Source organism: Ursus arctos, unplaced genomic scaffold (genome assembly GCF_023065955.2).
Source record: "Ursus arctos isolate Adak ecotype North America unplaced genomic scaffold, UrsArc2.0 scaffold_17, whole genome shotgun sequence".
In the NCBI taxonomy this organism is placed as follows: domain Eukaryota; kingdom Metazoa; phylum Chordata; class Mammalia; order Carnivora; family Ursidae; genus Ursus; species Ursus arctos.
The window spans coordinates 7,720,258-7,733,838 of record NW_026622841.1 but is presented as its reverse complement, the minus strand read 5'-3'; the positions used below and the strand labels follow the sequence as shown (position 1 = coordinate 7,733,838).

Genomic DNA, 13,581 nt, shown 5'->3' with positions numbered 1-13,581 from the left:
CTTTATTTTGTCATATCCAAATTAGAAGCAAAAAGTACACATATATGTATGTATGAATATATAAGAATGTACCTCAAGAATTTGTAGCAATTATACAAAACCTACGTATTGTATCAAAGGAAGTAATGTAAGTCTTGAATAAAAGGTAATATATTATGTTTCTCTATGAAAAGATCCAGTTTGGGGAAAACACATCATAAAATTTTTATTTACCTGTAATTTTATAATCTCTTACATCTTTGAGCAGGTCAGGCTGTGAAAGACTTCATGACCACACTCTATAAGAGATGGTGAAGGCCACAGGAGGTGGCGGGGTGCTTTTCCTCAGCATTAGCATGGTTTGTGTGTATGAATGTTCACAGAATAAAGATGTTCTTGATGAGCAAAAGTTTTGTTTAAATGCATAACAGCAAACTGCATTTTTTTTATATAGGCTCCATGCCCAGCATGGAGCCCAATGCAGAGCCTGACTCATGACCCTGAGATCAAGACCTGAGCTGAGATCAGGAGTCAGACACTTAATCAACTGAGCCACCCAGATACTCTGCACACTGTACTTTTAATAAGAAAAATGAAGTAAGGCACCTTGCAGTACCAGATATTAAAATGGATGATAAAGCTTACAACGTTAAAGTGTTTTATTCTATAAGAATTGAGAGTTCAAAAGCAGCCCAAAGAATTACAGATTTTCAGGGGTAGATGAAAGAAGAGCATTCATGCTGTGAAACAGTGGCTGAGTGCATGGTCCTGGCCAAATGCTGGGTTGCCAAGAAGACTTGAGAGAACTTCCCTCTTGAGCCCTTGTCGGGCCAACACCCTCCTCCACGTCACATCTAACACCCTTTATTTCTCCAGCAGATTGCACGTGGGCCAAGGGTTCCATCATCCTGGTCTGTACATTAGGAAAATATACCCACTTCACCTCTCCAATAAGAAGACATTCAGATGTTACAGTCTGCTGATTATAAATGGCAGCCATGGCAAACTATAAGAAGATGGAAAAATAAGGAAAATGTGTTCACCAACAGAGATGTTGGGGAATTATGCAGATACTAACCACAGAAACCCAGAAACACAGCACTTTCTGAGACAGCCCACTGAGCTCCGTTAGCCAAAGGCCCTATCACTGAAGAATGTTATTTATTCAGTGAGAACAAATGGCATGCTTGTATTCACACAACAGTTATGGATTAAAGGTGCTACTTACCTAAAAATAAAGATGGTTTAGTGACCTTATGTGGTCAGTTGGCCATTCTGAGTGGAAAACAGGATCCTTTCAATGATTTCAAAACAAATCTACCTCCACAGGGACAGGAGGCAATCTGTTATGTTCCTTTGTTTGGCCACACAACAGTAAGAATATCTGCACAGGCATCATGTCGCCGTTCTGATAGAATCAGGCTTGAAAGCAACAAACCATACATATACCAAATACAGAAGGTTTTCATCTGAGTTCCCTGCTGCTGAAGAGTAAGTTGGTGAAAGAAGTAATTAGATCTGTGGCCAGGAAGCCAGAGTAGGACTCATTCAGGAAGAATATCAAGGATACTGCCGAGCCAAGGAAGAGGCCTCTACGTACATACTAGATACTTCAAATAATTGTGGAATATAAAATAGTCTCTTCGTTAAAATGGCTTTGTCATATGTGAATGTTTTACCTTCTTTTCAACATTAACATCTAATTTTCTGTGTCACCCAGTGTTCTGGTTGATGAGGATTGGGTAGATATTTCACCTATGTGTAAAATGTTTTCTCGCAATTAATTAAAGAGGCATCAAATAAAGTATAATTAGGTCACATGGAAAAAGATTGTTCAGTAATGAATAGAGAGTGAATGGCTACTCTGTAAGTCAGGTTGTCAAATTTTTTTTTTAATAAACCCAGAATTAATTTTGGGTTAAAAAAAGAATTATAGATTTTCAGCATATGATAATGGTGACATTTCTGTTCAGCAGAGAAAGAATGGCTTGTCTACCACATGCTGTCAGAGAACCTGACTCACCAGTGGGAAAAGCTGAAGTCAGCTCCACAGGGTCATTGGCCATTCCCCGGGGCAGTACAACCTCGACACACCCACTTCAGGGTCCTTGCAGCTTGCATCTAGGCGTGGGACCTAGGCTCTGCCAAGTACATCTATACCCTAAGAATTCACTTCTGAAGCTTGGGAGTGCAGCAGGGAAGCAGCAGGGCTACAGGGCCCATTTGGACAGGAGGTGTGTGGGTTTGTGGCGCACGAGCTCTGCCAGCAGCAGTGGAGCGGACGTCCTGGTGTGCACAGTAGCAGACAACAGTGCCTTGCTCAAGCAACGGCTGCAGGGATGTGCTCACCAGGCCAGTGGGCGGCCCTGGCGGACGCATGGTAGGCCCAGGTACACTGAGCAAGCTTCTCCCCACCCATTCATTCTGTGACCTGCTCCGAGTCCCGTATCCTACCTTCCCAACTTAGAGGGAAGTCGTTTGGGAATTTACAACTAAGAACCCTGATCAGTACACTCACCTGTTGCAGCAGAATACATTTCAAATGTATTAATAATTTGAACAAGAAAAATACTCTAAAAATTGGAGAATATGTTTCATAAGCCTGAGGACAGAGATGAATTTTTGACTTTGGCATTACACAGATATATATAAAATACATTAAGATACATACATATTAAGGTATATATATCTTATACCAAAGTCAGGGAAAATGTGATAGCTGTTTCTACATAAAAACTTAAAACTAGGGGGCACCTGGGTGATGGAGTCAGTTAAGCATCTGACTCTTGGTTTCCACTCAGGTCATGGTCTCAAAGCCATGAGATCAAGCCTGGTATCAGACTCCACATTCAGCGGGGATTCTGCTTAAGATTCTCTCTCTCCCTCTACATCTGCACCCCCACCCTGCTCACTCTCTCTCTCTAAAATAAATAAACAAATCTTAAGAGAAAAACCTTAAAACTGTGGCATGGCAAACATTATACACTAACAAAGCAAAACAGGCAGGACAATCAGGAGAGGGATATATGAAAGGTATGAAACACAGTGTAACATTTTCTAAGTGTAAAGTGCTTACATATCAGTGACCAAAAAAATCCCACAAATACCCCAACAGAAAAACAGGCAATAAACATTAAGTATCAATTCACATAAGAACAAATACAAACAGAAAAATGTGAAAAGGTATTTAATCGAAATGAAAATTAAAACAATGGCATATTAATTTTTGCACATCAAATATGCAAATATATAAATGAAGAGAATGATAGTGACCATTGTTAACAAGAGTGGGAGGAAACACGGATAGCCAAACGCTGCTGTGGACAAGTCACTGGGTAAGCATTTTCTATAAGTAAGAGTTAAGCAATGTATATGAAAAATGTGACTTGTATGTCCTCCGACCCAGCCAGGCTGCCTCAAGATATGTATCCTAAGGAGGAATAAATTTAGCCAAGTTAGCAAAGATCTGGTTTTTTTGTTTGTTTGCCTGTTTTAAGCAGGCTCCATGCCCAGCATGGAGCCTGACAGAGGGCTTGAACTCGCGACTCTAAGATCAAGACCTGAGCTGAGATCAAGAGTCGGGGACACTCAACCAACTGAGCCACCCAGGCGCCCCACAAAGATCTGGTTTTTAAATGTGTAAATGTTTATCACAGCATTATTTTTATGAATAAAATTGGGAATTATCTGTATTCCCATATCTAGCAGACTGCTTCAATTAGTTTATTGTGGTCAATCCATAGGAGAGGATGCTCTGCTGTTCTTCAGCGATTATGCAGATCTATAGACATGTAAAATTCCTATGACACACTAAGTGAAGAACTTTTTCAACACACATATGCCCATAAAGATAAGACAATGAAAGAGCCATTCTGAAAAGCAATAGCTGGAGTAAGAGCCCACCCCGTGCTTCTCACCTGGTTTTAGCGTCGGCCGGGGCTCAGCAGGTTGTACTCAGGACTCGTTTGGCCACCGTCCTCTATCTTCCTGCTCCATTGATATCCTTCCCTCTCCTGATGGTCTCAAGGTTTCAAACTAATAAATACTTAAACATTATCAGGACTCCTGACCTCAAGTATCAGACCCTGGGAAAAACTAAATTCCTCTTTGTTCTAAGCTACCCGAGGAAGCAGCAGACAACCACACTCCATGGATGGACAGGGACTTGGACGTATTTACTATCTCCTCCCCTCAGCCATCCGGACAGAGCTCATTCCTTTCTCCTCTATATCCCCTATTACTTTGTGCTGCAATTTGATAACATTCCCTCTGCATTATGGTTAGTGAGAGAGCATGAGAGCTACTCTCATAAAGAAAAGAGTATGGGCTTTGCAGAGCACTTGTGTTCAAATCCCCATCCATCTTGGACTTGCTGTGGGGCCTCCAGTCACAAGCCCTTCGGTGGCAGCACAGATTGCCGAGCCACAGTGGAGCCCCCAGGCAAACTCCAACCTCGTGTTACAGGGCCAAGGGCACCCCACCCTCGGCAGGGCCCAGCCAGGCCTGTTCAAGACACAAAGTGCTGAAAAGCTTATTTGGACTCTCACACCGTCAATACCATTGCATCCCAAGTAACTTAAAGGAATTTTTACCTTCTGAAATAGCACAAAACATAGATGTGCTTCAATTAAAACTGATACTTGCTAGATATTTTTATTGCAAATTTCTAAACTTTTCTTGTGGTCATATGGTCGTTCTCCTGCTTTGCTGGTGCCCTGAAGACAGTTTTGTCTGTAGGTGGGTAATGTAGCTCATATTTGAGCTGTTTAGTTAACATTTACACCACAATCACTGTCCCCATAGTCTGTCACCATAGCAGGGTCCTGCATAAGGGAAGGTCTCCTGCCTCAGCTGCACAATGCACCACACTTTCTGGAATTTGAACCAGAAATAAACACAGTCTAATGTGAATAGAGTTGCATCTCCCAGGCTCCCTGAGATGGCCCCAACATACACCGGGTTGAACTGGTGTATTTATCAATATCCCCCCCCCCCCATTTCACTCTGGAATGTCTTGGTTTGGATGATAAACTCTATGTTCACCCTAAAAGGCACCCTAGTTTGCTGTGGGTTTAAAGTCCCATGTCCCAGGACACCCTTCAGTCCTGGACAAATGAGAACAGGTTGGTCACCACTGATACAGCCATGACCAAGACCACCTGGGTATGAGAGATCCCTAGGTCCTGGGCTAGGTCTAGCCCACATTTGCTTCCAGTCGGCTCACTTGGGAGCTTGTGCTGTCTTTTCTACCCAGTCCTCAATCAGGATTACCCTGATCCATCAGAAAGCGACTAACAGTGCTGACTCTCAAAGAGGCAGGGCTAGAGTCTCCATCCTCCTCTTCCTGGTGCATGTGGCCTCTTTGAAAGGTTACAGACCTGTCCCAAAAGCCACCAGTGAAGGACAGGCTAGGTAAGCCAGAACAACATCCCTTCTATTCTCTTACCTCAGGACAATGGTAACCTACCCACTTGACATGTACCCATCTGAGGAGGTAAGCAGTGATCCTTCTGGAAGCAAAATTATGTCCTGGGGTGGCCCTCTCTTTTGTCCACCAGGTAAAAAAGGAGCCATCTCCTTTTTCAAAATGAACAGGTGAACCAATATATAAGTAAATACTTCATATTCCTTTTAAATTGATGCCACATTATATATAATATTATGCCTTTCATTTTTTTTCTGTTTTGTGTCTGTTTCTGGACCCCCAACTTGAACGTGAGTTCCTTGAGTGCAAAGGCTGCCTTGTTCACTATCGTGTCAAAGCCCTTCTGGTTTTCCCAGAACCAGGCAGTTTCCCAGGACACAAGACTTTTGGTGCTAAAGCCAGAACAGTCCCAGGCAAATTTGGATAGCTGGTCACCCAGCTGTATCCCCAGTCCAATAGCAGCGCCTAGTCTGTAGCAGGCATTCAATAAACAACAGTCCTGTAACTATAATCAGATCAACTCTTATTTTGCAAGTTTGTTTTCAGAATTAAAAGAGGGAGAAAAGGTGCTAAAAGGCACATCAGGACCTTGGTAAATATGGTGTCAGCTCATAGGGAGAGGTGATGCCTTTCTCCTGCTGGGCTCTCATTCTGTCCTGGGAGGAGACAGGATGCTGTGGTTGACCACACATGCCAGCTCATCTCCTGGCCAAGCAGCACCACTTTCTTCTTCCATGGTAGCCCCCCTGTCTTTCTGGGGCTGGAACATAAGGCACTACATTTACCAGACCCCTGCCAACAGGATTCTGAGTTAAATTTTGCCAATGAAAGGTACTTGCATGAGATCTGTAAATCAAAAAGAGAAGTAGGATTTCATTTCTACTGGCTGACGTCACACTGTCTATAAATTTGTTTACTGTCATCCTTCAGTGGTAGTGGGCAGCTGTGAGGGCTTTGCAGGTGGGAGGTATGAAGCAGCCTCCATGCTAGGATCTGTCTGGAGGTCCCCTACAGCAGTGCTGGAGGCAGCCGTGAATGGGCCAGCAGGGCCCTTGCTCCACCTCCAAAGTCAGCAATGTTGCATCTCTGACCATTCTTCCCTAGTCTCACCTCCTCTGATTCACCTCTCTGCTTCCCTCTTCCATTTTTAAGGAGTCCGTGATTATACTGAGTCGAACTGGACAATTCAGGATAATCTCCGTAACTCAGGGTCTTTGACTTGAATCATATCTAAGTCTCCTTTGCTATGAAAGGTAACATACTCACAGGTTCCAGGGATTGGGACAGAGACATCTTTGAGGGGCCATTAGTCTGCGACCATGAAAGCCAAATACAAATTAACTGACTTCTTTTTTTCTTCCCAAAAGCATTTACTCTGATTGATTCAAAGCCTCCGTACTTGGCACAGAAATAAACAGTATTATCTGAGAAAATTCACTCATGGTGTTCAGTGCCATGATATCCTGAGGGCTAATGGAAAAGACGATTTTGAGGAAAAGATGATATAAAGCTGAGATAGAAAGAAGAAAATTTTTAAATTTAAGTTAAGCAATACACAAATGCATGTACACACATTTAATTTATTAACTAAAATACTAAGGCATTAAAATACTTCCTGTTGAAATGTTTTTAGACTTGTTACCTTCTGGTAATGGCATTCTGGGCTCTAGTTGGGTTACCAAAGGTTAGGATCTAAAGGCACTATGCCAAAAAACGAGAAATAAGATGAAAACAAAATTGGGCTATATTCTAAGTCCATAATTATGCATACAGTGTGTTAAATCTTGGGGCACCTGGGTGGCTCAGTTGGTTAAGTGTCCAACTCTTGGTTTTGGCTCAGGCCATGACCTTGGGGTCGTGGGACCTCATCAGTGTGGAATCCTCTGGTGATTCTCTCTCCCTCTGCCCACCTCCAACCCCGGCTCATGCACACTGGCCTTCTAAACAAACAAACGAACTCTTTTTTAAAAAATCGTATACCTTTGGCTTATCTTAAGTCATTTTACCAAGCTGCCCTCTTGCTTAAATGTTCTCTGCTATTGCAACCACATTTTCCCTTCTCCCATTCTTTAAGTTATACTCATTGATTTCTCAAAGGACCTTTTCAATTCTTCTTTCTTGCATTGTTTCTCTCCTTCGTTCTCCGCACCAGCATGCCTTTCTCTCTCTTAATTTCCTCTGAGGAGCCATTCCACCACTTCAGTGCCCCAGATAAAAAGCTGAGACGTTCTCAAAGTTCAAAGTTGCATCATGGGCATAATTCTCTTTGTAGTAACTGCATAATCAGATCGCTCCTTTACCAACACTGATCAGATTTCAGTTTTGCATAAACAGCAACGCTTTATTTTCCTGTACTTGTTAAAACCAGAAATTAAAATATTTATTATTTTTTAACTACAATGCCAAAATCATCTGGCTTACTCATTAATATCCAGGACAGACTTCATTCCTGGTGACTACAAAATCCATTTCCCTAATGCCAAGGCTCAACCTTGTTGTCACCTTTGAGTCATTTTTTTAAACCCCTTGTATTCAGTCACCGAATACTGAAGAGTCCAAGAAAATATTTTGAAAGCAATCTTTCCACTGGCACTCTCACCATGCTGGTCCTCAAAGCATTCAATGTGGGACCACAGACTCACCTGCCCGTAACTCATCCAACTAGCCCTTGGGTCCACTTTCCTAATAATGACATTCTGAGTATTGGTGCTTTTCTGATCATCTCACTTCATCCTTCAACTACAAACATCATAGGTAACAACTATTGGATGATTACTATGTGCCTTATACGTCTCTAACACTTTACATGTTTCATTCACTAAAGCTTTCTAAAATCCTAGAGAAAAGGAATTGCTACTATTCTCACATTACATTTGAGAAAACTGAGGCACACGGTGGTTAAGCAACTTCTCCAATGTTCCCCACACCTTCTAGGTGAGCAAAACCAGGATCTGAACCAAAATACTTGACTATAGAGCCCACACTCTTCACCTCCACACCTCACTGCCATCATGGAAGTCAGATTTATTCCCTATTCAACAGATCATGAAATGATCCTTCAGCTGCTAGGAAACCTGTCTAAAGTTCCATGTGCTTGGCCACCATAGCATACTGACTTTCTTCTATAATACTCCCCAGATCAGAAATTTTCATTCGAAAAATTATTTCCTTTGGCAATTGTCCCCAAAGTGAGTCTTCCCGTTACCATAGACATTATAGAAAATGTAGATTTTGTGGATAAACTGGATTGGGAAACCTTATTATACACTTTATTCCCCTTTTGGAAAGACAGAGATCACTCGATGCAGCATATTAAAGGCTCTAATAAGTCCAGCAGTAAAGAAGTCTATTACACTTATTTTAACTCAGTTTCTCAAATTAGTAGGGACCATGAAACTACATTTTAATGTCTCCACTATTACCATATGTCACAGAATATACTTTGAATAAAGCTATGCACTAGACTCAAATCTAAACACCCTGTCTTTCATTTGTTAAGACTCTGCTAAGTCTTACAAAGTCTACTCCCTTCTTCACTTGTCCAAAGTCGCTTCTCATTTGAAAACCAAATCAATAAAGTTCAATATAACAACCAGTTAAAGAAGAAAAATCATGTGATCATATTGATTGACATGGGAAAAGCATCTAACAAAATTTAACACCCACCCACAATAAAAACCCTTAGAAAATTAGGAAAAAAGGGGAATCACCTCAACTTAATAAAGATCATCTGCAAAAGACCTGTAGCTAGAAGGACTGAATATTTTCCCCTTAAATTGAGGAAAATACAAGGAAGTCTGCTCCCCACACTGCTATTCAACATAATATTAGATGTTCCAGCCACTGCAATATGGCAAGAGAAAGAAATAAAAGGCACACAGATTAGAAAGGAAGAAATAAAACCTTGCTAACTGCAGATGACATGATTATGTAGCAAACGCAAGAAATCTAAAAATTTTCTAGAATAAGTGAGTTCAGCAAGTTTTTAGTAAACAAGATCAACACCTAAAAACCAACAGCACTTCCGTAGGTTAACAATAAAATAGGGAAACTGAAATTTAAAACATAATACCATTTACAATCAGTCCAAATAAAATAAAAGACCTCAGGATGTGGTACATCTATACCATGGAACACTACTCAGCAATAAAAAGGATCAAACTATTGATACACATAAAAACTTGGATGAATCTCCAGGGAATCATGCTGAGCAAAAAAAATCCAATCCCAGAAGTTACATAACGAATGTATTCCATTTTTTTTAAGATTTTATTTATTTATTTGACAGAGAGAGAGACAGCCAGCGAGAGAGGGAACACAAGCAGGGGGAGTGGGAGAGGAAGAAGCAGGCTCCCAACGGAGCAGGGAGCCTGATGTGGGGCTCGATCCCAGGACATGGGATCACGCCCTGAGCCAAAGGCAGACGATTAACGACTGAGCTACTCAGGCGCTCCGAATGTATTCCATTTATATAACATTCTTGAAATGACAAAATTTAAGAAATTCAGAAACTTTAGAACAGGTTAGAGATTGCCAGGGGTTAAAAATAGAAAGTGATGTGGGAGAGAAGTCTCTCTGTAGATTGTCACAGGCAATATGAAGAATCTTCATCATGTTCAAACTGCATAGTATCTCGACTGTCATGGTAGATATGAAAACCTACATACATGAAAAAATTGTATAGGACTTAATGCAATATTCTTTTATTAATATGATATGCTTGTGCATCTTATGCAGCTTAATACAATAGAATAATACATATGTGCACCCCAAGCAAATGAGTTCAAGTAAAAGCTGGGAAAAGCTGAATAATGTAGTAGGTTATACAAATGCCAAAATTCCAGTTGTGATATTGTACTATATTGTGTAAGATGTTACCATTAGGGAAAACTGAGTAAAGAATATATGAAATCTCTCTGTATTATTTCTTAGAACTATATGTGAATCTACAATTATCTCAATAAAATTTTCAATTAAAAAAGAGAGAGAGAGGGGCACCTGGGTGGCTCAATCAGTGAAGCATCCAACTCTTGGTTTCAGATCAGGTCATGATCTCAGGATCATGGGAATGAGCCGGCGGGGCTCCACGCTCAGCTGAGATTCTCTCTCTCCCTCTCTCTTTGCCCCTCCCCCCCCCCACTCTCTCTCTCTCGAAAATAAATAAATCTTAAAAGAAGAGAGAGAGAGAAGGCAATAACGTATCAAAACTTTCACAGTTCTTTGGTGCTTTGCTGCCAGGAATCTCCTGCCTGCCAAGAGTTAGAATGGGGAAGTCACTCAACTTTTAGGCACCATCAAGAAAGGTATTCAACTTGGGCTTTTGAGTTACAATTCCTGCAGTGCCTGTTACTCTGCCATGGAAAAGAGACTGTGATATAAGTAGCAGAGCATTTACGAAACACTGTCATTCCCTCTTCTCCAAAACTTTAAGGAAAGCTGAGGGATTGTCCAGGCTGCGTCCAGGAGGTTACGTAATACTTGAAGCAAATGCCATCCCAGCTGTAGAACAGTGGTGAGGGTCTGCTTTTCTCCCCTTACTGCCCAGGGTTTGAGGTTTGACTTTAATCTTACTCAATCTCATTCTACAGATATACTATTCTTGGCGAAGCTACACTTGCTATATGCTGGAGGAGTCCTGCTTCTTGAACCAATTTTTAAAAGCATGTAACTAAATATTACTGCAAAATTCTGCCTTTTAGGATAGAGAACAATACACGTAAGTGTTTACATTTGCTCTTTCCTTCATGTGACAAATTTTGGAGAAATGCAAATATAAAACTACTCTGATTCATTGTTGACCCCATTACAGAAAGGATTCTAGAAATAATTTCTTCCATGAATTCCCTCCTCTACTTGTATTCTAAGAATTCTTTCCTCTCCTACCATGTTAGCATTCCCATTGACTCTACTCAGGGAGTTGTCCTAGTCTAGTCTGACACCTCTTACAACACCATTTTTTATGCTGGGGTATTCTGTTAGCAAAATGTACTGCGCACAACCAATGAGACAGGGTATTAGTTTGTAATAATTTATCTGTCCAGAATTTAAAGTTCTAGATTTTGAGACTGTTACTTATCAATTCATTCCACGAGTACTTATTTATTGCACATGCGCTTGATGAAATATTATGCAGTCACTAAAACAATATTAACAGTGGATCACAGCATAAAAGCTTAAATATATACATAGAAAGACTAGGAGGAAATATATGCCATTGTCTTCAGGTGATAGAACATGAATGGTATTTTCTTTTTTCTCCATAACAAAGTATGCTTTCATTTGATAAAGGAGAATTAAAAAAAAAAAAGTGGGGGCGCCTGGGTGGCACAGCGGTTAAGCGTCTGCCTTCGGCTCAGGGCGTGATCCCGGCGTTATGGGATCGAGCCCCACATCAGGCTCCTCTGCTATGAGCCTGTTTCTTCCTCTCCCACTCCCCTGCTGTGTTCCCTCTCTCGCTGGCTGTCTCTATCTCTGTCAAATAAATAAATAAAATCTTAAAAAATAAAAAAAAAATAAATTAAAAAAAAGTGAATCTGACATTTTTCCTCCCACTACAGAATTACTTTGTTGAAGGATTAATTAAATGAAAATTATACTGAGATGGTGGTTATATTGGGTTGACTCTTAAAGGCAATCTTTATATTTCTATTCATGAATCTCTTTATTTTACGAATTTCATGTAAAAATGTATTATTTTTACAATCAGACAAGAAAGTTTTAAATGAAAAAGAAAATGAATAATTATTTATTGTATGGATTGGTAAATGTTGCAGTCAAATCTTGTAGAGCCTACTATGTAGCACAATCCATGAAAATACAAGCTCTTCAATAGGTACTGATTGACCTGATCAGGTTCTGAATGAAGGGAGGTGAGCATTAAGGTATGTGAATGTGCTTAGCAAGACAGAGTCATTACTAAAGTCAATTTCAGAGAGATAACAATGTGTATAATTCAAAGCAGTTCATTTAGACCATGTGGCTCTGAACACAGGTCCCACATGAAGCAGACACTCTTACTTGAGTTTGTATTTTGCAAATGGCATAGATGCCCTTCACAATTTGTCCATAGTGGACCTTTATGAGTCCCTAAAGTACACACTCCAGTCATATTTATAGCAGAGAATTTCAAGTTGTTCTCTAAACCATTCTCTTTTAACCTCGGTGATTTTACATTAAAATCCCTCTGGTCCTGGTGAACTTATTTATATCCTTCATGATGAGGAGAGACACAGGGGCTAGATGTGGCAGTTGTCATCCACAATATAGGAAGTGTCTTACAGATGCAGGAGAACTCAAGGAGGCTGCAGGAAGGTAGGCCACCGCCTAGCAGCCTCTCCTACAACACCTGTAGGGAGACAGTCCTCCTATATACTCCAGGGTGGGGACGGTAGGGGGAAGGGGAAGGCAATGCCCCAACAAAGGAATCTGGAAACAGCTAACTACATAGGCATTTACTCTTTGACCCACCAATTATACTTCTAGAAATTTGCTCTGAATATATACCTCTGCAAGTACAAATCAACATAGGAACAGGTTTTCAACAATTGTGGCATTATTTTAACAGCAAAATATTGCAAACAACTTAGTACTCATCCATGAGAAAGTGACTGAATAAACTATGGTACATCCATATAATGGAGTGTTAAAAAGAATGAGGAAGATACCTCTGAACTCATATAGTGATTTCCAGGACATACATACATATATGTGTGTGTATATATATATATATTTTTCTATTTTTATGTGTATATATATATATATATATATGTATATGTATATGTATATATATATACATATATATATATATATGTATATGTATATATATATATATACTTTTTTATTAAAGATCTTATTTATTTATCCGAGAGAGAGAGAGAGTGAAAGTGTGCACAAGCAGGGGGAGGGGCAGAAGGACAAGCAGACTCCCTGCCCAGCGGGAAGCCCAACACAGGGCTCCATCCCAGGACCCGGAGATCATGACCTGAGCTGAAGTCAGACACTTAATCGACTGAGCCACCCAAGCACCCTCAGGATATTTTTTAAATGAAAAAAGTACAAAAGAGTATGTACAACATGCTGCCCTTTCTGTTAAGAAAGAAGGGATAATTTAAATATATACATAAAATATATGTATATATTTATATATCTCTATAAAATATATATCTCCTTTTTTGCAG

The 13,581-nt window shown here is 40.3% G+C and overlaps 2 protein-coding genes across 4 annotated transcripts in view; both read right to left on the bottom strand.

Moving 5' to 3' along the window:
• RTTN (rotatin) overlaps positions 1-13,581 on the bottom strand; it is a 182,450-nt gene that overhangs the window by 9,610 nt on the left and 159,259 nt on the right. The gene's annotated exons all lie outside the window — the stretch shown is intronic.
• The window catches only part of CD226 (CD226 molecule), a 111,988-nt gene that overhangs the window by 81,265 nt on the left and 17,142 nt on the right, over positions 1-13,581 (bottom strand). The window contains exon 1 of one of the 3 annotated variants that reach the window (XM_057313331.1): positions 3,897-10,083. The exons of the other annotated variants lie outside the window; for them this stretch is intronic. The gene's annotated coding sequence lies outside the window, so the exon portion shown is untranslated. Of the gene's footprint in view, positions 1-3,896; positions 10,084-13,581 lie in introns of those variants that run through there. 3 annotated transcript variants of the gene reach the window in all.